This window comes from Lycorma delicatula, chromosome 13 (genome assembly GCF_047948215.1).
Source record: "Lycorma delicatula isolate Av1 chromosome 13, ASM4794821v1, whole genome shotgun sequence".
Taxonomy (NCBI): domain Eukaryota; kingdom Metazoa; phylum Arthropoda; class Insecta; order Hemiptera; family Fulgoridae; genus Lycorma; species Lycorma delicatula.
In genome coordinates, this window is record NC_134467.1 from 44,022,416 (window position 1) to 44,046,281 (window position 23,866).

Sequence of the window (23,866 nt, forward strand, 5' to 3'; positions counted from 1 at the left end):
CCGTACAAATATTTTTTATCTTTTTCATAAACTGGGGAACGGTTACCGATATTAAGCTTAAGGATTATATATTGTACAAGGATAAAGAAGGAATTAAAGAAAAAAAGGACTCATTATATTAAGTTTTATCGATAATATCAAGTGGAAATAGGGGGTGCTGCAGTTTCACAGTGCCTATATGCGAGCCGCCACTTCTCGAAAACTTCAACTTTTCTCAGTAGGAATGTCTAAAAATCTGAGAGAACTGTGTTATTATACAGAATAAAAAAATATATGGTGAGAGAACGGTTTCATCACAAATTCATTCGTAAAGTAAAACGAACACTAAGAAAATTAAATTTACCAGAAAAAGCTGTGCTATTCCTAGACGTCATCCTTCTTCCAACGAGCTTGCAGAAGACAACTTTTGGGCTCAGTTTCTACCGCCTTATTTAACACCCTTGATCCAACCTATGGATCAATGGGTAGTATCCATCATACTTTACTTTTTAATTTTAATAGGGATAATTATATACACAGTATCTCCTAATCATAAAAAAGTTCTGTTTAACCGACTTTTTCGGTTAACCGACTACCCGTCAATCCCTAATATGACGGTTAACAGCGGGACTACTGTATAACCAAAATAATCCAAGCATCCACGAAAAAAGAATGGAATTTATAATTTTTTTTTTTTTTGTCTTCAGTCATTTGACTGGTTTGATGCAGCTCTCCAAGATTCCCTATGTAGTGTTAGTCGTTTCATTTCAGTATACCCTCTACATCCTACATCACTAACAATTTGTTTTACATATTCCAAACGTGGCCTGCCTACACAATTTTTCCCTTCTACCTGTCCTTCCAATATTAAAGCGACTATTCCAGGATGCCTTAGTATGTGGCCTATAAGTCTGTCTCTTCTTTTAACTATATTTTTCCAAACGCTACTTTCTTCATCTATTTGCCGCAATACCTCTTCATTTATCACTTTATCCACCCATCTGATTTTTAACATTCTCCCATAGCATCGCATTTCAAAAGCTTCTAATCTTTTCTTCTCAGATACTCCGATCGTCCAAGTTTCACTTCCATATAAAGCGACACTCCAAACATATACTTTCAAAAATATTTTCCTGACATTTAAATTCATTTTTGATGTAAACAAATTATATTTCTTACTGAAGGCTCGTTTAGCTTGTGCTATTCGGCATTTTATATCGCTCCTGCTTCGTCCATCTTTAGTAATTTTACTTCCCAAATAACAAAATTCTTCTACCTCCATAATCTTTTCTCCTCCTATTTTCACATTCAGTGGTCCATCTTTGTTATTTCTACTACATTTCATTACTTTTGTTTTGTTCTTGTTTATTTTCATGCGATAGTTCTTGCGTAGGACTTCATCTATGCCGTTCATTGTTTCTTCTAAATCCTTTTTACTCTCGGCTAGAATAACTATATCATCAGCAAATCGTAGCATCTTTATCTTTTCACCTTGTACTGTTACTCCGAATCTAAATTTTTCTTTAACATCATTAACTGCTAGTTCCATGTAAAGATTAAAAAGTAACGGAGATAGGGAACATCCTTGTCGGACTCCCTTTCTTATTACGGCTTCTTTCTTATGTTCTTCAATTGTTACTGTTGCTGTTTGGTTCCTTTACATGTTAGCAATTGTTTTTCTATCTCTGTATTTGAACCCTAATTTTTTTTAAATACTGAATATTTTATTCCAGTCTACGTTATCGAATGCCTTTTCTAGGTCTATAAACGCCAATATGAGGCCCAAAATTGCTTCCCTTGTCCCTATACTTTTCCTGAAACCAAATTGGTGTTCTCCTAATACTTCTTCCACTCTCCTCTCAATTCTTCTGTATAGAATTCTACTTAACATTTTTGATGCATGACTAGTTAAACTAATCGTTTTGTATTCTTCACATTTATCTGCCCCTGCTTTCTTTGGTATCATTACTATAACACTTTTTTTGAAGTCTAACACCTTTTCTTCAGGTTTTTAAACCCCAATTTACATTTCATTATCACCAAATTAGGGTCGCTATCAATGTCTGCTCCAGGGTAAGTTTTGCAGTCAACGAGTTGATTTCTAAATCTTTGCATAACCATGATATAATCTATCTGATACCTTGCATTATCGCCTGGCTTTTTCCAAGTGTATATTCTTCTATTATGATTTTTAAATTGGGTGTTGGCAATTACTAAATTATACTTCGTGCAAAACTCTATAAGTCGGTCCCCTCTTTCATTCCTTTTGCCCAGCCCGTATTCACCCACTATATTTCCTTCCTTGCCTTCTCCAATGCTTGCATTCCAATCTCCAACTATTATTAAATTTTCATCTCCTTTTACGTGTTTAATTGCTTCATCAATCTCTTCGTATACACATTCTACCTCATCATCATCATGGGCGCTTGTAGGCATATAGACGTTAACAATCGTTGTCGGTTTAGGTTTTGATTTTATCCTTATTACAATGATTCTATCGCTATGCGTTTTGAAATTTAAATTAAATTTATAATTGAACAATTCAAAATATTTTGTTTAAAAAAGGAAACTAATTTTTTAAATTTTAAAAATAATCTATGATCTTTACCACTTTAAAATTTAAACTGATATTTTTATTTTGTTTTTTATTATTTGTATATGTTGTTTATTTAATAAATTCATAAAGTAAGATGAATAACACTTTCTGTTTATATAGATAGATTTTAAACACGTTCATGTTTAAAATTATAGTCAGAATAATAGTGTGTGTGTGTGTGTGTGTGTGTGTGTGTGTGTGTGTGTGTGTGTGTGTGTGTGTGTGTGTGTGTGTGTGTGTGTGTGTGTGTGTGTGTGTGTGTGTGTGTGTGTGTGTGTGTGTGTGTGTGTGTGTGTGTGTGTGTGTGTGTGTGTGTGTGTGTGTGTGTGTGTGTGTGTGTGTGTGTGTGTGTGTGTGTGTGTGTGTGTGTGTGTGTGTGTGTGTGTGATTTATTGGTATTCTAATTTATGCAGACAATTTATATTGAATATTATTATACCGTTCGATATTAAAAATAACGAACGTATTTTTTGTTTTGCAAATTTTAACTGTACTCCTTGAAGTTATTGTATTTTATTTTTCATAAACACAAATATTTGAATGTTATATTTTTATTTATTTATTTGTTTTTTTTTTTTGCATTTAACACAACAACATGATTGACATTTACATATATAGAATAATGTTAATATTATATAAACAAGAGGCCTTATCAATATTTCCTTTTTAATAAAAATACTTTTTATGGATTATAAGTCGTTTGGAACGAATTTTTTTTAAATTTTTTAATGAATTCAAATATATGCTTACTATTTTTACTTTTCTGTCATCATAGTTGTAAATATGTGCTTGCTTCAAAAAACGAAAGTAAGGTAATCGGCCAAAAAATTGGAAATGGGATTTTTTCCACGTATCATGATCCAGGGACCCCCCAAAACAACAAAAAAAAAGTGTGGGGAAGTATTATTCATACATTACCGATTTTAATGAAATTTTTTACAGAAACTGATGTGTATACAAACTAATTTATTGGTAAAATCTTGGATTTAATATCTTTAGCGAGTGGGTAGATAATTTTTTAGGGGTTAAGTTTTTTGAAAATTTTTCAAATATGACTACATTTTATTAAATGGGTATACGAAAAAATACAGAAAAATCTTCATCTAAAATGTTTTTTTACCGTCCTTTTTCTCTGAAATTTCCTGAAAAAGATGATTTTTTTTTTTTTCTAAGTTACCTCTAAGTAAATGAAAATTTTTTTTAATAAATCTACACATCGTAAGTGCCCGACTGGTGAGGAATCTTGATGCTTTTATAATATAGCGCAAGGACATGATAGAACTCCTGGGAAACATAAAGATAATATGAAAAAACTGATCAATGTGTGTGTGTTTTTCAGCAGATTACCCGCATACAGATTTTTCTAAAATAGTGGGCTGGTTATACTTTTTCGGATTCTACTTGTAAAACTAAACAAAAAATAATTTTAGGAAAAATTGCAATTTCTCGTTACGTTTAAAGAATTTAAAAGATGAAGAAAAAGTGCATATATAGAACAGGGCAGTTCTAATTCAGACTGAGTTTTAGTGTTTAATTACTTTTTAACCTTATTTTGTAGTTTTCCGTAGATTTATTTTTCCCATATTTTTATTTGGATAATCCATAATATCTTTGGTTTTATACTAGGTAGAAACATAATTGTTTTTCCAACTGTTCAGAATTCTTTGATCTAAGAAATGGTACAACCATTTATAGTGTTTTCGGTATAAGATTTTTTTTTCTTAGAATTCATAAAAACAAATTAGATCTTTTAAATGACCCACCGGATTGATGTAGTGGTGAACGGGTCTTCCGAAATCGGCTGATTTGGAAGTCTAGAGTTCCAGCGTTCAAGTCCTAGTAAAGGCAGTTACTTTTATACGGATTTGAATACTAGAGCATGGATACCGGTATTCTTTGGTGGGTGGGTTTCACAATTAACCATACATCTCAGGAATGGTCGAACTGAGATTGTACAAGACTACACTTCATTTACACTCATACATGTCATCCTCTGAAGTATTATATGAACGGTAATTACCGGAGGCTGAACAGGAAAAAAAGAAGAAAAAAAGCTTTTTCAATGATACTAGTTTTTCTGTTTTTGGTTCAGTTCTAATGAAATTATGATTTCTCTAGCAATTCACTGTTTTTACAACTTCAACACCTACGTTATAGTTCTTCGTTAGTAATTCTGAAGGTAATACGAAATCAAGTTACTACGGGGCGTTTTATTACTAGCGCAATTTTTTCGTTTTGTTTTTTTAAAAATTTGATTGCTTATAACTTGAAAAATAAATCATTTATCGAGAAACGGTTTCCCCATCTTTTCCTCGGAAAATTTTACATTAAAATCATGTATGGCATATCCAACTTCTTATTTAATAAAAAAAATTTATTCAATATAATGGATCCCAGATGGCGGACGAAAATTTAAAACGTACTTTTTTCTACGCAGTTTTAACAGATGAACTCGTTTCCGTAGATTAATATTACCTCTGTGTGTGTGTGTGTGTTTGTGTGTGTGTATAATTTTTTATTTATTTGCTTTTAATGGATGGTAAATTACCAGTTAATAGATAAAAACTGCTACACACTACACACAGAAAAAAAAAAAAATTTTTAGTTTATTATTTTAATATGTAATATTTTTCGGTAAATCTGCTTGTAAATCAAGTTTATTGCCTAAATAATAATTACACCTTTACTTATATATATATATATATATATATGTTATAAATTTCCTTTATTATAAAAGCAATAAAACCTGTCTATAAAATATTAAATTATTTTTTACTTGAAGGTTATTTAAAAAAAAAATATTTTATTGCACTTATAAACAATAATACAGTGTAATAACCTCGTTATGACACGGTTATTGAGGGATTTACATGACACCAGCGTTATAGGCTAACCGCGTTGTTTCGAGAATAGATTTTAAATCACAAAGGGGATCAATTATAAAAACAGGTAAAAAATCAAGCAATAATGGTTTAACAGAAAAAGTCAATACAGTATAATGTGTATTTAAAACAAGTTAGTGCGGAAGATACTGGAAAGGGTAGCAGGAGGACTCATGTTGTTGTCAAGGACTTAATGAGGGATGAGTTGATGAAGGAGCTTCGTAAGGTCATTGTGAAATCAGTATTCGTGGAAATTCTGTCTATGAGAACGACCTACGGGTCAACACAGATTGTCACTTTGGCCGTGCCACCTCTTTTTGCGGAGAAATTACGGGCGCATCCGTTGGCTGGGTGGCCTGCCGGGTGACTTAACGTGCCTCAGATGACCTTTGATTTCGGTATTTTGGTGGGGGGGGGGTCATAGGGCCAAGTTTTGTCTTGGTCCACACCGAAGTAATCATTGTTTTGGCTGCAGTATGGCCGGCCACGTGAGTAGGGACTGCACCCAGGAATCTCGCTGTCTGTCACGGACATACCACCCGGAAGTCGAGGATGTAAGGTGTCCCCATCTGCACCAGCACAATGAATATATACACAGCTGCGCTGTGGTATTTACAAGGGACAGGTTTATCCGGGAGAGGTGGGAGGCTCCGGCGTGTCATCTTCGATGATCGGGTGGAGACTCTCTTGCAGCGCCGTTGGGGGGAAAGTAAAACCGTAGTCTCGGAGGGGGATCCCTTTGGTGTTCCTTGTTAGAGACGAGGCGTTAAGACCGGAGTCCCTGTGGGGAATCCTTTGGGATCCCTTCATTTGAGGCATAGCAAGCAAGGAAAACCGAGTCCCGGCTGCCCGGGCTGGGTCGTGTGCCCTTCCGAGGTAGTTTGAGGCGATGGCACTTCGATCTGAGCTTATCCGGCTCCAAGGGATGGGTAAATAGACGGAGAAAACAGTGGGGAAGATACAATAATTTTTCAGATAATCAGATATTTTTTGGAAGAAAGGTTATAATTCGGTTTATATCCGGATCCGCGATATATCAATCCGCGTTATAACGGGCTGTATTGTATATATATATATATATATATATATATATATATATATATATATATATATATATATATATATGTATATGTATATGTATATATACATATGTATGTGTATACATGTGTAGACAATTGTGTATGTGTATGTGTATACATATGTATATATGTTTATATGTGTTTTGGGAAGATTCAACTAAACTTCATTGACGTATTCCTCCCTTAAAAATACTGAAAAAAAGTTAATATAAACATCGGTACGAAAATGCTTCGCTACCGAATTATTAGTGAAATATTTCGCCCAGATTTGTGCTCCTCTGCTGAATTGAAGTCCTACTAAAATTCTGGGAAGATAAATTAAGGGACAAATTTAGTGGTTTCTTATGGTTTTTGATATGGAAAATTAAAAAAAATTGGTTCCAGAAATTTATATCCATTATTTGTATGGAAAACAACACAGTATTTTAGGTTTGGCCTAAAATAACTTTGTTAAATTATCATTAACAAATAAAATGTATTGCTTAGATTGATGGAGAATTTACTTCTGAGAAAATTGATTTAAATCAAGTCAATAAATAATAGTGCTAAAAAATAATGTATACTTTAAAGCAAAAGAGTGGATACCAATATGGAAAATACGGAATCACAATTTTACAATAAAACTAATAGTCTACATTTTTGGATAAAATTGTAAAAACAAACTTAATTTCTAAAACCAAATAAAGTAGCATAATTTATATGTACATTTAATCAACTGTTCTTAATGTCCACCAACAACCTCTCTTTATGTGTTTAGCCTCCGGAATCACTGTAAGGTATTACTTCAAAGGATGATATGTAAATGAAATTGGGATGAAGTGTGTAGTCTTTACAGTCTCAGATCGACGATTCCTGAGATGTGTAGTTAATTGAAACCCAACCACCAAAGAACACAGTTATCCACGATCTAGTATTCAAATCCGTATAATAGTAACTGGTTTTATTAGGATTTGAACTTTAGAACTCTCGAATTTGGTGGTTAGGGTTTAATTAATTACACGTTTTAGGAATGGTCGGTCTGGTAGTATACACTTCATTTACGTCATCCATCCTCATCTCATTGAGCTGTAAGGGGTTCCATATCGTTCATTGGTTGAACAATTTGCAACGTACACATTATGAAAATAACCAGCTAATACATAAACTAATAATAATAATAATAATAATAATACTTCTATAGATAATAATATAATATAATAGATAATAGAAATTCTAACAATAGATAATACCAGGTAGAATTATTTCTACATTAAAATATATTATTAATAATATTAAATAAATGAAGAAATCTAAATTAGTACATTACTTCGTTAAGAGTAAAGTTTGAATACAATTTAAAAAGAAGACATGCGGGTCAAATTAATGACGTCATTATTTAAGAATAACTATATATTTTTGTTTTATTGAAAACTTTTATGTAAATCAAACTTTTGAAAAAAGATGTTTCTTTAAATTATATTGTAGAATGGTTTAATTAATTAAAACTATATTTTTTTTTATTTCAGTTCCGAGACCCACCGTTAGGTATTTTACTTCAGCGGGTGAGATGAAATAATAATTTTTGTAGGGTGTGAAAATGTCAATGCCTGACCGGGAATCGAACCCAGGACCTCCGGATGAATGACCGAGATGCTACTACTCGCGCCACAGAGGCGGCATAAATAATTAACCTAAATAAAAAGTTATTACTAAATTTAATGTCGTTGTTTATATCGATAGATATCATCTATATCGATTATCATTGTCTATATCGATCGTTGTCTATCGATATCCAGTTCCTCAAACGGTTATTACATTATTAAATATTATGGATCATACTACCCGGTCAGCGTGGCGCGAGCAGTAGTATCTCGGCCTTTTATCCGGAGATCCCGGGTTCAAATCCCGGACAGGCGTGTCCTTTTCACACGGGTTACAAATCATTCATCTCATCCACTGAAGCAATATATAACAACGGTCCCGGAGGTAAAAAAAAAAATTATGAATCATCTGGAGGTCCCGGGTTCGAATCCAGGTCAGGTATGACATTTTCACACGCTACCAAAATTGTCATTCATCTCATCCTCTGAAGTAATACCTAACGTCGGTCCCGGCGGGTAAATAAAAAAGGAAAAAAAATTATGGAACGACATGGAAACATTCCCAGGACAAATAAAAATAAATTGTGAAATTTTCAGTGAAATCGGTTCAGTAGTTTTTGAGTTATTACGGTTCACACAAAAGGTAATTTATTTATAAACATTATTTCGCCGATTTTTTTTTTAATGTCTTCCTAGAAATATGTGTAGTACAGAGGGGGTTGCTCACGTCTTCAGTGATTATGGCTGACGGTCGTGTGGATAAGAATTAAATCGGCAAATACTTGAGTTGTGTGTGTGTGGTTGTGTACTCTGGAGGAGATTGTAGAAATTGAATTAACTTTTGAGTGTAATTTGGTTGATAAGTTATGTCTCGTGGCCTTTTTGTGGCCTCTTCTTGATTGTGGTGCATTTGTCTTGTGTTGTCTTGATTTTATGAATGTATAAATGTGTGTAATACATCTTAGTCCTTGTTAGGTGTTCTATGTTCCTGGATGTTTTTCTCCTTTAGGTATTGTGGTGTGCAGTGTGAGCGTATAGCGGTTTGGTATGGATGATGTTTGCTTGTGGAGATCGAGTGTGTGTATGGGCGCTTACCCACCCTGCTGAAGTAATGCTTTATTAGCGGTTTCCCAGGAGGTGGGATCACCAGGAGTGGAGGTTTAGTCGGTAGTGCGCAGGAATTCATAAGCATTTTCTGTAATAGCTTGCGGAGCATGTTAACGAGACCGTCACTGCAGCGGCGTCCGTAAATGGGGTTCCTCCACCTCTATAAAAAATAAGAAAAAAGACGTACTACTAGTACAAGCTACCCCAAAAAAATACTTTGGGAGCAATATTAGGCGGGGGAGCCATTAACATTTTTAAATTATCGATTTTTTTAAACATTTTTTTGGTTTATTTAAACGTTTAAATTATAAACTTTTAGTAATAATATTACAATAAAATTTCTATGTAATTCATCCCCCTCCCCCCCTTACACACCCAACTACAATAAAGAATATTCTAGGTAACTTTTTATTGGTTGTACATTTTTTAACGAATTTTCTTTGTTAGTTTCTTCAATTTAACTTAGTAAATGTAGAAAAATCAAAAAAAAGTTTTGAAAAATAATTTTGGCGGTGGGGTAGTAGAAAAAAATTAAAATACCAATTTTTTGTTTTTTAATTAGCGTAAAAAGTTTAAGTATATATAAATACACTTTTCGTTTATTTAAATACATAATGATAATTTTACAACAAAATTTAATAAAGGATTACCTCCCACTCAAAAAAAAGAAATCTACGCAAGATTTTTCATGTATAATTATTTTTCCACTGTAAAAGAACGGTAAGAAAATATGATAACTTTGTTGTCAGCTTTTGTTTTTTCTTGTTCATTCTGTTTGATAATTTTTCTGACGTATTTAAAAGGTTTTTTTTATTTTTTATATCTAATTTTTTTAAAAATTGGGACATTCCTAATGTTTGTCATATATTGTGGTTTATAAGAAGATATTTGTATATTAGTTCTTTCCGCTGTTTTTTTTTTTTTTTTTATGTTTTGTTGATTTGTTCTCTTGTTATTTTGGGATCGTCTGATGAGATAATTAAATCATCTGTGAAGGCGAGACAGTCAATAACCATCCGACGGCTTTCTATGCCAATTTTAAATGGGGTACTGATTTACTTTTAACTGTTGTTTCAGTTCATTACTTTGGTTTATTTTTTTTTCTGACTGATGAATTAATTCATCATAGAAATTTTTTAAAGAAGCTTTTACGTAGGAATATGAGAACGGATGGTGTAACGTGTAAAAAAAATCATGCCTGATCGGGATTCGAATCCGGGACCTCCAGAAGAAAGACGTTACCACTACACACCAGTGATCAGCTTTTATTTTTGTTTTTTATTTTGGGGGGTTTACCTTTAATTAATATATATATGTACATTAATCTAATCTGAATTTTGTTTTTATTTTATACAAATTATAACTTAAAATATTTGTTTCCGGGCGGCTTCATACTAATAAGAATGGGTAACTTTTGATAAATTTATGTGCTTCATTTTTTGCCTTTAAATCTAACGTAATGTTTAAAAATAATATCTCATCTAAAACATACAAAATTCAAAATTGAAAAGGGGCACTCTTTCGGAATTTCCTCCCCCTTAATTTTTCTATTTTTTTTTTTTTTTTTTTTTTTTGAACGTTACATACTTCCATATTGTGCAATATCATAAATTTATTAAATAACCATTAAATTAATTTAATGATTAAATAAAATTATTTTAGAGAGATGAGAGTATAATTAAATATGGATATAATATATTTTTAAATGTAAAATTTAATACAAATCATAATTAAAATTACTTTTATAAACACAATACAATACTTATTTTACCAAACGATAATTATCCTGCAGGATGAAAATCACTGATATCATATGGAATAAATTTTCCTCATGCTTATTTCAGTGACGCCATAGAGATTCACAAATAAAAATCCAACAAACTGTATGAATCATCAATAAAGCTTGCATCATTGTTGTATATAATTTGCATATTTAACGTTAATTAGATGAAGTTAGCGAGCGAAGCGAGTAGGTTATATTTGCTTTGGTTATGTTTATATAACCCACCGGGTTTTGTATGGGGAATACTGCAAATGAAATATCAGGAAGCGATGGGGTGAGGGACAGTTCTGTACGAAGCTGCCGCCTTCCCGTGCATGCACGGACCGTGCATGCACGGGAAGGCGGTGGAGAAGAAGTGAGGGGACTCTTGAGCCCCTGAGCTAACAGCCTGAGTCCCGGCGGGGGTGTCCGCGTTAGAGGCGAAACACAAAAGATCGAGTCCCGGTTGCTGGGTGATGGTGGCCGGGAACGGCATAGCCGAGCCTGGCGTTTCTCTCATCTAACGATTAGAGGCAAAGGCACCTCCAGGAACCGTGTTCATGCTTACACGGTGATCTGGTTACGGGAGGCAAGGGAAAAAATTCACCGGGTTGGGCTAGTGATGAACACGTCTTTCATCATCAGCCGATTTGGAAGCCGAGAGTTCCATAGTTCAAGTCCTAGTAAAGGCAATTATTTTTACACGGATTTGAATACTAGATCGTGGATACCGGTGTGCTTTGGTAGTTGGGCTTCAATTAACCACACATCTCAGGAATGGTCGAACTGAGACTGTACAAGACTACACATCATTTACACTCATACATATCATCCTCTGAAGTATTATCTGAAAGGTAATTACCGGAGGCTAAACAGGAAAAAGAAAGGTTAGGCTGACTTGAATAAATAATTCAATTTCTAGTTTTGATTTTTTTCTTTATTCCTAACATCATAAATTTACAAATCTATTATATATAACTTTCCAACCTTAATGGCTCTGTTAAAATACATAAATACCTTTATAACATTAGTATTATTTATTTTATTTTCGCTTCGCTCTCCTTTTCAGACTACTATTACATAAATTATTATTATTATTATAATTTTTTGTTTATATATATATATATATATATATATATATATTATGAAAATTGTTTAGATATTTAATAATTCATTTCGAAATACTAACATTTAATTTAAATTGACATTATCAGCCGGTCTCCGTGGCGCGAATGGTAGCGCCTTTCATCCGCCTTGGATTTGGCCTTTCATCCGCAGGTCCCGGGTTCGAATCCCGGTCAGGCACGGAATTTTCACACAAGCGAAAAATCATTCATATCATTCTCTGAAGCAGTACCTAAAGGTGATCCCAGAGGTTAAACAAGAAAAAAATTTGATATTATCAAATAAAAAATGCTACAAAATAAATTTTTAATATTTTTATTTATAGTCACATCAACAATTAAAGTCATTAGCGACTGAAGTGTAATTGTAAATGTACTAATAAATGTGTGTACTCTTGTACAGACTCAGGCCGACCATTCCTGAGACGTGCGGTTAATTGAAACCCAACCATCAAAGAACACCGGTATCCACGATCTAATATTCAAATCCGAATAAAATCTAAAAATCATTTACCTTTACTAGAATTTCAAACTAAGAGTCCTCGAAATCAGTTGATTTATCACAAGGAGTTTTACCACTAGGCTATCCCGGTTAAATATTGTGCTCAGTAAAAATAGTCTAGTGGTCATATTCCTGTTTTAATATTTTTTATTACAATGTTTGATATTTATTATCTAACTAGCAGACCTGGCAATGCTTCGCTATTGCTAGATTTGAGTATATATATATATATATATATATATAGAGTTAAATGAACACAAAGGAAAGTTTGATAAAATATTAAAAAACTGAACATTAGGGAACTTCACAATATTTAACCTTTCCCTATTTCCCTTCTTCCCATTTTTGCATCTTCCCTTTTTTCCTTTCTTCCTTTTCTCTTTTTCCATTTTTCGAAAAATTATTTCTTTTCACGTAACTAATATATATTCTGAATATGAGCCAAATCCTACCATAAATTTAATTTTTCAAAATATCTCGACCCTAGTGCCACCTAGCGGATCCAAACTAATTCAGAAACTTTCCCTGGCATGTGTCCAACCATTCCCCAAAGTTTCATCGCTATCGTATGAACGGTTTATGAGCCAAATCCGACCATAAATGAAATTTTCTCCAAATATCTCAACCCCAGCGCCATCTAGCGGATCAATTTTTTGAAGAGGTATTTCTTTCCACGTAAGTAATTTCCATGTAAGGTATTTCTTTCCACGTACTCTGAATATGAGCCTAATCGGACCATAAATACATTTTTTCAAAATATCTCGATCCTAGTGCCACCTAGCGGATCCAAACTAATTCAGAAATCGTCTCTGGGATGCGTCCAACCATTCCCCAAAGTTCATCGCAATCGGATGAACGATTTTGGAAGTCATAAGAGACATACAGATAGACAAACATTCATTTTTATATATATAGATTAAATACTTAGTATATAGTTTTATTTAAGTAACTTGTTAAAGACTGTTATAATTGATGCAACTATAAACAAACAATGAAAAATATAAATTAAATAAATTTTGCATAGTTAAATTTAAATAATAAAATATTTTTCCTTCCAAACATTTATTTTTCTTTTTTATTTATTTAATTAAAAGTAAATAAATTTCACATAATAAGATATTTTTAACGTAAAAGTTTAATTAAATTTAGCGTAAAATGTTCTTATATCTGATTCTATTATAACTGACATTCTGTAAACGAAAAACTTGGACTGATATATATACATTATGTTTATCAAAGCGTTAAAACTCTCTCGCGCTCTCTCTTTCTCTCTCACTCTCTCTCTTTCTATTGAAAAATATTTATTATTATTGCATGCAATAAAATCATTTACACCGGTAAAATATCTCATTTCTTGTAATGTCAACAATATTAAAACTTTTATGTAATATAAAAATATGTTAATGTGTTAGTAGTAGTAATTATCTATTTCTGTATTCATACGAAAATAAATATTAATATTTAATAATAATGGATTTTATACCGTGTAAGATGTTATATATGGGACCGGAAATCGAACTTGGTACCTCAGGATTGAAGGAAAAGACGGTTCCACTCCACCACAAAACCGACAATAAATAAAAATAATAATAATGTTTTTCTTAACCACAGGGTAAAATTTTTCTGGTTTTTTTTTTATAATAAATTTTTGTTAAACGAAAAAATTGATTCCATTTTCAACCAGATCAAAATTATTTTTACTTTCTCATCTGGATAGCGGTATACCAGAGCTGTAGCTATAGAAGTTAAAGTTTTGTAATCGGTGTAATTTGGACATATGAGGTTTTCATCAGATCTTGACGCTTTTACACCTAAGGAACCAAAAAAAAAGGATCGAAATTTTCTGGGTGTTCGTTGTAAACCTCTAAATCACCTTATATCTCCAGAACTACTGGACCTATTTTGATCAAACTTAGTTAGATTACTTCTATATATGTGGATGGCATTAATGCCTTAAAAATTTCAACTTAAAAGGTCATGGGAGTGAGGCTGTAAAGCAAGCTCACCCTCAGTATTTCGAGATTTTGCTTAATTAAGGTCATATCTTTCTTAGGCAAAAAATAACATTATATGCATAGTAAAATCTTTACAAAATCACACCCCCACCCCAAAAAATGCTTTAAACTAAAGATATCTCGTGACTTCACAGGTGAGCGGTAGAAATAACTAAATGAATAATATTTAAATTGTAAAAAACTATCTCTGTGTGGCTGGGACTCTAATTCGATTACCCGATTGACACAGTACCTGGTGTGTAAAACCTTGCGGTTACCCCAGTTTACCGACCGTGCAAGCAAAATTTATTTTCTATATAAAGTAATAAATACATTTTATAAATTTATTCTAATAAAGTAATTGTAAAATTACATTAGTTTATTTAGTGCTGACCGTCGCCGCTAGTACAGCCACATCCGCGCGAATTAAATACGGTATGCACGCGCGCGCATACCGTTGGTATTGGTATTGGTATACTGCGCTTCAGTTGGTATTACCGAATTAAATAAATGAAAAAAATATTATATTTAAATAAAATGATAAATATTTTTAATGAAGTTGTGTGTGTGCGTGCGCGTACGTGCGTGGGTGTGTAAGTGTGAGCTGAGCATCAGATACAACCCGCAGTTATGGAACTTTACCGTCATATTTCCTACAACTGTGTTGTCATCTTTATTTTCTTGCTTCTAATAAATGGGCTATTCATTATTTTGTAAAGAGTGCTGTTAAAGTAGGGAAATCGCTTCAAATTTCAAAACTGAAGGTTACTAGGAGATACAGAGAAGTGTGGATATATATAGTTACAAAATTACTGTTTTATGGTGTGTTTAAAAATTTTTTCGAGAATTTTGGATGTGACATAGTGAATCATTCTAATATGGTGCGCTAAAAATCCTCACCCGTTTCATGGACGACCATTATACGAAAATAAAATTGGTGTTTCGGGTGCGAGCTCTCGGCGTCATGTAATAGAACCTGTATTTATTTAAATATCTGTAGACGGTGTGGTTTATCGCAACTTAATCGAACAGTTTATTGAAATGTTAGATTTTCTCGAACGAGAATGTCGGTTCTGGCATAATAACGCAAATTGTTGTACTGATAATGAAACGCTGAATATGTTACGGGATTTGTTGGCCATCGTTTGATATCAAAAGAGTTGTTACCTCCAAGATCCTAAGATAAACGACGTTTATCTGAGGATCTTGTTGTTCCTTCTCATTGTTGTTCCTTCAGGGACAAACGAGTCGTTTGTCCCTGAAGGAACAACAGCAGACGTTTTCTTTCAGGAATATTTAAAAAATGTAGTTTTTTAAAACAATCGTTATACACTTGATGAATTGAAGGCTAACATTGGTAGTGATATTGCAAAAATTTCGAAAAGTGGCTGCAAATGTTACGAAACCTGTACAGACCTGCATCGGAATTTTGGGAAATCATTTTGAACATCTATTATAAAATTATTCAAAGTAATTTGATTATTGTTGTAATAAGTATTTTATTAATATTAATATTTTTATAATAAATTCACGTAATCAAAAAAAGGGGTTGTGACATTTTTGAAATACCCGTTAGTTGGAACAATCTCTTTTTCTTTTTATAGTTAGAAAGAAATGAATTAGAATTGTATTTTCATTTAATACGAATGAATCAAAAATTAAAATTACATCTAGAAGGGAAGAAAATACAAGGCTATTGTACTGAAATGTATAATATATCGGAAAATTAGCAAGGGAGAATTCGATGAAGTAAAATAATAAAACTACGGGTTAAGTAGTTAGACAACCCATTTCTGTATAGCAGAAAAGTAAGGTAAACAGAAAATTAATATTTATTTATAAATCTGTTAACTGTGTCAATGAAAAAAAAAAATAGTCATATATTGCATTAGGAAAAACGTATATATATATATATATATATATATATATATAATATGTTCAACATATCTATATGAAGGGTCTTCATAAGAGAATCTAGGGGTTATGAGTGTGGAACAAATGAAAACAAAAATACATACAGTTGATTTTTATCGAATTTGTCATCTCAAACAATTTTTTTACATAACTAACAAATTTCAATACGTACAGTACTAATCGCTCAGGAAACCTCCAATCGACACTCAATTTCTCTCCATACCTTCCTTTTTTCCTGTTCCAGGAATTACCGTCAGGTATTACTTCTTTTTTTTTTGTCTTCAGTCATTTGACTGGTTTGATGCAGCTCTCCAAGATTCCCTATCTAGTGCTAGTCGTTTCATTTCAGTATACCCTCTACATCCTACATCCCCAACACTTTAGAAGTATTACTTCAGAAGAAGATATATATATAAGTGTAAGTGAAGTGTATATAGTTTTGTACAGTTTCAGGTCGACCATTCCTAAGATGTATGGTTAATTGAAACCCATCCACCAAAGAACACCGGTATCCACGATCTAGTATTCAAATCCGTATAAAAGTAACTGTCTTTACTAGGATTTGAACCTCGGACCTCTCGACTTCGAAATCATCTTTTTTACGATGGCGAATTGGTCTACTGGTGAATAACCTAGAAATTCTTTACTAAATCTAACGTCGTTGTTTAAATCGATTGACATTGTTTAAATCAATAATCGACTTCTTCAGAAAATTATTATGTGATTTATTGAATTAAATGTCATTATTTATAAAAGATCGATTTCTATTATTATTGGTTGTTTTTTTTTTAAAAGCAACCCAATTTAAAGAAAAATAATTTGCTATATTTAATCCTATTAGTTATGAATATTACAATTATTTATCCAAAATATTATTGAGATAAATTTTTTTTTTATAACAGTTATTGAAAGTGTCCCACATTTTCATCAGTATAGCCGTTACCCTCTTTTTCATATTCCATGCAACGTTTCGAAGTTTCCAATTTCTCTTGAATTATGTTGACTTTCAGTTCTTCAATGGATTATTTTTGAATACACATCCTTTTAGATATCCGTAGTGAAAAAAATCTGCAGGAGAAAGAACAGGTAACCTAGCCGGCTATAAGCCAATCAATATTACTCTTTCACTAAAGATATTTTTCAAAAGTTCCATTGTTGTTCTTGCCGTGTTACATTTTGTTGAAATCGAATCATTCTTGGTAACACAAGGTTAATATACACAAACACGTTAAATAGAACGATACATTACACAAAGGACATCAAGAAAAAATTGCATACAGAAATAAATATTATAAAAATTATTGCAGGTAAAAATGGATGTAACTCCTCATTATACAATACAGAACAATTAGCTTAACTAGCCATGCATCAAAAATCGTAACTAGAATTCTGTACAGAAGAATTGAGAAGAGAATGGAAGAAGTGTTAGGAGAAGACCGATTTGGTTTCAGAAAAAGTATAGTGGCAAGGGAAGTAACTTTAGGCCTCAGATTAATAGTAGAAGGAAAAGTAAAGAAAAACAAACCAACATACTTGGCATTTATGTACCTAGAAAAGGCATTCAATAACGTAGACAAGAATAAAATGTTTAGTATTTTAAAAAAATTAGGGTTCAAATACAGAGATAGAATGATTGCTAACATTTACAGGAACCAAACAGCAACAGTAATAATTGAAGAACATAAGAAAGAAACCGTAATAAGAACGGGAGTCCGACAAGGATGTTCCCTATCCCCGTCCAAGTTTCACTTGGACGATCGGAGTACCTGAGAAGAAAAGATTAGAAGCTTTTGAAATACGGTGCTATAGGAGAATTTAAAAAATCAGATGGGTGGATAAAGTGACAAATTAAGAAGAGTAAAAAAAGAAACGGGTTTTTTAATAGGATGGTGATTTTACGTGTGAAAAAAAACGGGAATAGTTCAGCTGCCAAAAAGTTTCGACATTTAAGAAACAAATGTTAGTTAATGGCCTAAAGAACGCGATTTGATTTTTACTTGCAAATCTAAAATAAAAAGATTTTACTGGACTAAAAACAAGAATTTTCCAAGCAGATGATTATGTTGCTGTTATGAGCAATATTCGTATTTTATTTTTTTTTATAAATAAATCTTATTTTTTTCATCAATATTTTTTTTTTTATACAAAACCTGTTTAAAATATACAGTATGGTTAAGTTCGACGAACTATGGTGTATTGTTAACCTATTATTTTATTATTATTATTATAAATTTATTTTATTTTCCTAATATGTACGTTGCTATCTGTTCAAATAGTGAAAAATAAGCAACCCCCTCCCCCAGCATGAGAAGAGGATGATAAATATGACATGTAAATGATATGTAGTTTTATACAGATTCAGGCCGACCACTCCTAAGATTTGTAATTAATTGAAGCCCAACCACCAAATTACATCGGTATCCAATGTCTAATATTCGTTTTCTGTTTCCTATTTAGCCTCCGGAACCACCGTAAGGTATTACTTCAGAGGATGAAATGTATGAATGTAAATGAAATGTAGTCTTGTACAGTCTCAAGGTCGATCGTTTCTGAGATGTGTGGTTAATTGAAAAAACTCAACCACCAAACATCGGTATCTACGTTCTAGTATTCGAATACGTATAAAGGTAAGTGTCTTTACTATGATTGGAACCTTAGAATTCTCCTTAGAATTTGAAATCAGCTGATTTCCGATGATTTAACCACTAGACTAACCCAGTAGGTTAATGTCTAATATTTAAATCCATATAAAAGCGGCTAATTTTTACTAGGGTTTCTATCTCAGAACTTTCGAATTCGTACATCAGCTGTTAAACAATTGAGTTGTGACGACGAGTTAACTATTAGACCTGCCCCATAAATTATTATTTTATATATGAAATTATTATTTATTATCATTGACTTAAATCGATTTTTTTTTAAATTAATATACCTCATTTGGTGGTTGGTAATCAGCACCAATTTTTGTTATTCTATGCGCAAATTTAAATTTATTAAAGATAAAACAAAATAAAAAAGTATTATTTTCAAATTTATTTTCCCGGCCTATAGCGATATTTACTGTTGTAGCCATTACTGAAAAGTACCGGTATTTTGATCGGTCAAAAAAAAAAATGTAAAAATACAGTTTTGTTAAGTTTTTTAATTTACATTTAGGAAAATTAAATTAAATTAATTAAATTGTAAATAATCTGGGAAAACAAGGTTTTTTTAATTGAAATTTTCCGAAGTCAAAAAGACCTGATTTTGTCAGACCTGATTTTGTACATCTCGTCTTATATATGACCTTATAACTACGGAATACGTCGACAGATTTTTTCAAATCTGATAGACGGGTACAACGTTTGGAAAGGAAAGAATGTATTAATTTTTTTCAAAAGTTTGAAAAAGAACTGGGAGTGTTTTGGCCGTAATAAAATTCAAGAATTTTTTAATTTTAGCAAATTATTTTTCTTTCAAAAATTGAATTTCTTTTTTCTCGCAATCAGAAAATACCTAAAATTTTTATTTAATATTTACCCCTTCCTTCCTTCCTTCTTTTTCCTGTTTAGCCTCTGGTAACTACCGTTTAGATAATACTTCAGAGGATGATATGTATGAGTGTAAATGAAGTGTAGTCTTGTACATTCTCAGTTCGACCGTACCTGAGATGTGTGGTTAATTGAAACCCAACCACCAAAGAACACCGGTATCCACGATCTAGTATTCAAATCCAATTTAATATTTACCCCGCCTTTTCAAAAAATTACTTTATAAAATATCTTGCTTTAGAATATGAGTTAATAAAAACTTTTTGAATTATACTTTCTATACAAATATAACTTCAAACCGTTTTAAAATATGTTTTTGTAATTGATCATCCTATTTCAATGGTGTGCGGTAATAAAAAATATTTTATAATTTTTTTTTTAATTTTAAATTTAAATCCATCTCGCAAGTTACCCATAGTATTTAAAAATTAAGTCTTAATTTTTTTATAACTTTTACTCTTTAGTATTTCCTGAAAAAAAGAAATATTACCCAAAAATTTTCACTCCGTTCTAAAAATGTACAACTATTTATTTAAAATGATGACTGAACCTTCTTTATTTTAATTTTAAGCAATTTTAAAAATTAATTTTTTTTAAATCTATTCTCATCGCTTAGGGGTTATTTTTTTAGAAATTAATTTTACCCGAATGCTTCCGTTTAAGTATGGTAACTTCAAAAGTGGAAAAATCATTTTTAAACTAAATTTCTTTCAGTTTAAAGAATGAATTTACTTACCATAACTTAACCGGTAAGGTTATGCAATTCAATGCCGATTTTTTATTATAAATAAAATAAATAATTTTTCAAATATTTTACTTTTCTCAAAATTTTAAATGGATTTTCTTTCAGGAAAATACAGTGGTATATATATTTTTTTTTAATTTTATTATTAATTTCTAACGTATAACTTTCCCGGCCTTGAGTGTTAGAGTCTCGGTCTTTCAACCGAATGTTCCTGGTTCGAATCCCAGTTAGACATTGGATTTTGAAAATTGCCATTTCATCTCATCCTCTGGAAAAATACCTAATGGTGGTCCTTGAGGCTTACAAAATGAGAAAATTAATCTATAACTTGATCAAATTATTTATTACAGAGTTTTTATTACTAAAGTTATGCAAATCATCTATCATGTCGGATTTTGGCGAGATTATATTGGGAATAATGTGTTATCAAGGAAATCTTGGTAGCCCCAAAATTATATTTTGAGTTTTGGGTTCTCTTTTAGAATTTTTTTTCGAGAATTATCAGGTAAAATATCGAAAAGTTTTATTATTACTGATTATAATTTTATTTTTTATATACAATTCGCGAATAATAATAATAATAAATAATAATAGACTAATTTGTAGTAATGGTTTTTTTTTAAACGTATTGTGTTATTTAAAATATCAATCAGAATGTAATGGATTCTGTATATTTTCTTCATATATAAATTACCAAAAAAAAAAAAACATTTTTTTAATATCTTCTCGAGACAAAAGTAGAACAACGTTATCAATATTATAAACCCCATAAATATATATTTAATTAAATTTTACAGTGAAAAATCTGTTTGTCAAAATATTATTGGTTCTAATAAGAAAATAATTGTTTTATCGGAAATGGTGGGGTCCGTTTCAAATAAATAAAAAATAATAATTAAAAATAAATTTAACCTTGGAATTATTTTTCGAAACTATTTACTCTATACTAAATTACGTTCTATATTATTTACTCAATATCAAAGTTATTCAGATAATTCTCGGACAAATTTCGGAGCAGTAAAAATAGAGAAAAAAGAAATTGTGTTTAATTCTTTTATGAACTAAATTTAATTGTTATTATTAATTTTATTATTAAAATTATATTCTTAATGGTTATTTACCTGTTTTATTATCAGTTAGAATAAATGGGGTTGTATGTAATTATTTTAAAGATTTATATAAATTCAGGTAAAAATTATTTTTTTCTTTAAAATTTCGATAGGGTAGTTTTCTTTATGCGTATATAGATAAAAATCGAAATAATTTTCTGTAGTTTTATATAAAATATAAATATATTTTTATTTTAATAAGGAAACTGTTCTAGATCCAAATAGCGAAAAACCTGAAATAACCCAAAACACAATATATACATACACTCAGCTAAATTAAAAATAATATTAACTTACCTTTAAAATTTGTTAGCGATATTTTTCCACCAATCAGCTTCTGATATTTAAAGATCCCTTCTTTGTTATATATATATATATTTATATATTAATTATAATTTATCAACACAAATTCCTATAACATTAATTTTTCTAATTTAAAAATATTTTTTAATAATATATTCACTTTTAACACCCACTTATTTTATTTAAAGATATTTTTCCAGATTAATAAACATGACACTTAATTTTTTTATTAATTAATTGTAACCGTCAATTTTTTTATTTTGTAAAAATAATTTTTTTTTCAATATAAAATACACATTTTTTTTTCTCTTATAATTATTCAAATTATACGCGTATAACCAAAAAAACAAAATTATATACGTAATAAGCGAAATTAAACGCTGCTTTGAAATCGCGCGTAGAGACCGATCTGGTCTACACGGCAGCGTTGCGCGTTTCAAACTGATTCAATCCTGTACTATAGTTTGGTATTTGAAATAGAGATAGCGCTGTTCGTTCAATGACGACGAGAGATTCATAATATACATAGCTTGAGAAATACCACCGCTCGACGACTCATTTTATCAACGTATATTTTTTATTTTACGCGTGCGCTATGATATTTTTATTTTATATATTATTTTTAAATTTATACATAACTTACTTTTTAGTATAAATTTTGATTTATTTCATTATTTCCGGATGAATTAACAATATTACATTATTTGTCCAAATTTGAGCAGCACCCTTACCCATTGTAAGCCGCGTCATAAATTTTCAAACGATTCTTGCGCAAAAAGTTTGATAAATAATAAGAGAATTTAAAAAAAAAAAATTTTTTTTAAAAATGGTTAAAATCTACTAACGTGTCTTCACAAATCAGCTGATTTTGAAGTCGAGAGTTCCAACGTTCAAATCATACTAAAGGCAGTTAATTTTATATGGATTTGAATACTAGATCGCAGATACTGGTGTTCTTTGTTAGTTGGGTTTCAATTAGCCACACAACTCAAAAAAGGGTCAAACTGAGACTGTACAAGACTATACTTCATATACATTCATACATATCATCCTGTAAAGTAATACCTGACGATGATTCCCGGAGGCTAAAAAGGAAGAAAAATAAGATAATTAACTAACTACAGAAGCGTTGTGGGCATATAATAATGATTTTTACAACAAAAAAAAAATAATAATAATAAAAATAACTTAAATATTTAGAAGAAATCATAACAACGAATATAATTGGATGATAAATTGGGAACAAAAAATGGAAAATGCCCCTTTCTTCTCACAAAGAACATTTTCAATAAAATTTCCTTGCAGTATAACCCCAAATTGAGACATTATAAAACTGCAGTTCTACCAGAAGGAAATGTATGGGGCCGAATGTCTGAAGTTTTTTTTCTCAAATCAAGAAATAGCAAAAGTAGAAAAAAGAATTGATTTTTTTTTTCGTTTTACAGCCCCCCTAATTTTTCGTATTTTTTGACAAAAGAAAATTACTTAATATTTGATGTTTATTAATAATTTATGAATGAAACGTTTGAGATATAACGTAGTAATCCTACAACTAAATAATTCATTAGAGAAAACACACTAACATGATGTGTAAAAACAGAGAGATAAATTTAGAAACGTTATACTAGAATCATCTATAAACAGAAGAATTGAGAGGAGA

The 23,866-nt window shown here is 31.1% G+C and overlaps 1 protein-coding gene across 1 annotated transcript in view; it reads right to left on the reverse strand.

Annotated features, from left to right (window-relative positions):
• Positions 1–22,636, reverse strand: part of LOC142333791 (calcitonin gene-related peptide type 1 receptor-like) — a 980,405-nt gene extending 957,769 nt beyond the window's left edge. Inside the window, exon 1 of the mRNA XM_075381308.1 lies at positions 22,201–22,636. The gene's annotated coding sequence lies outside the window, so the exon portion shown is untranslated. The remainder of the gene's footprint in view (positions 1–22,200) is intronic.
• Between the last annotated feature and the right edge of the window lie 1,230 nt (positions 22,637–23,866).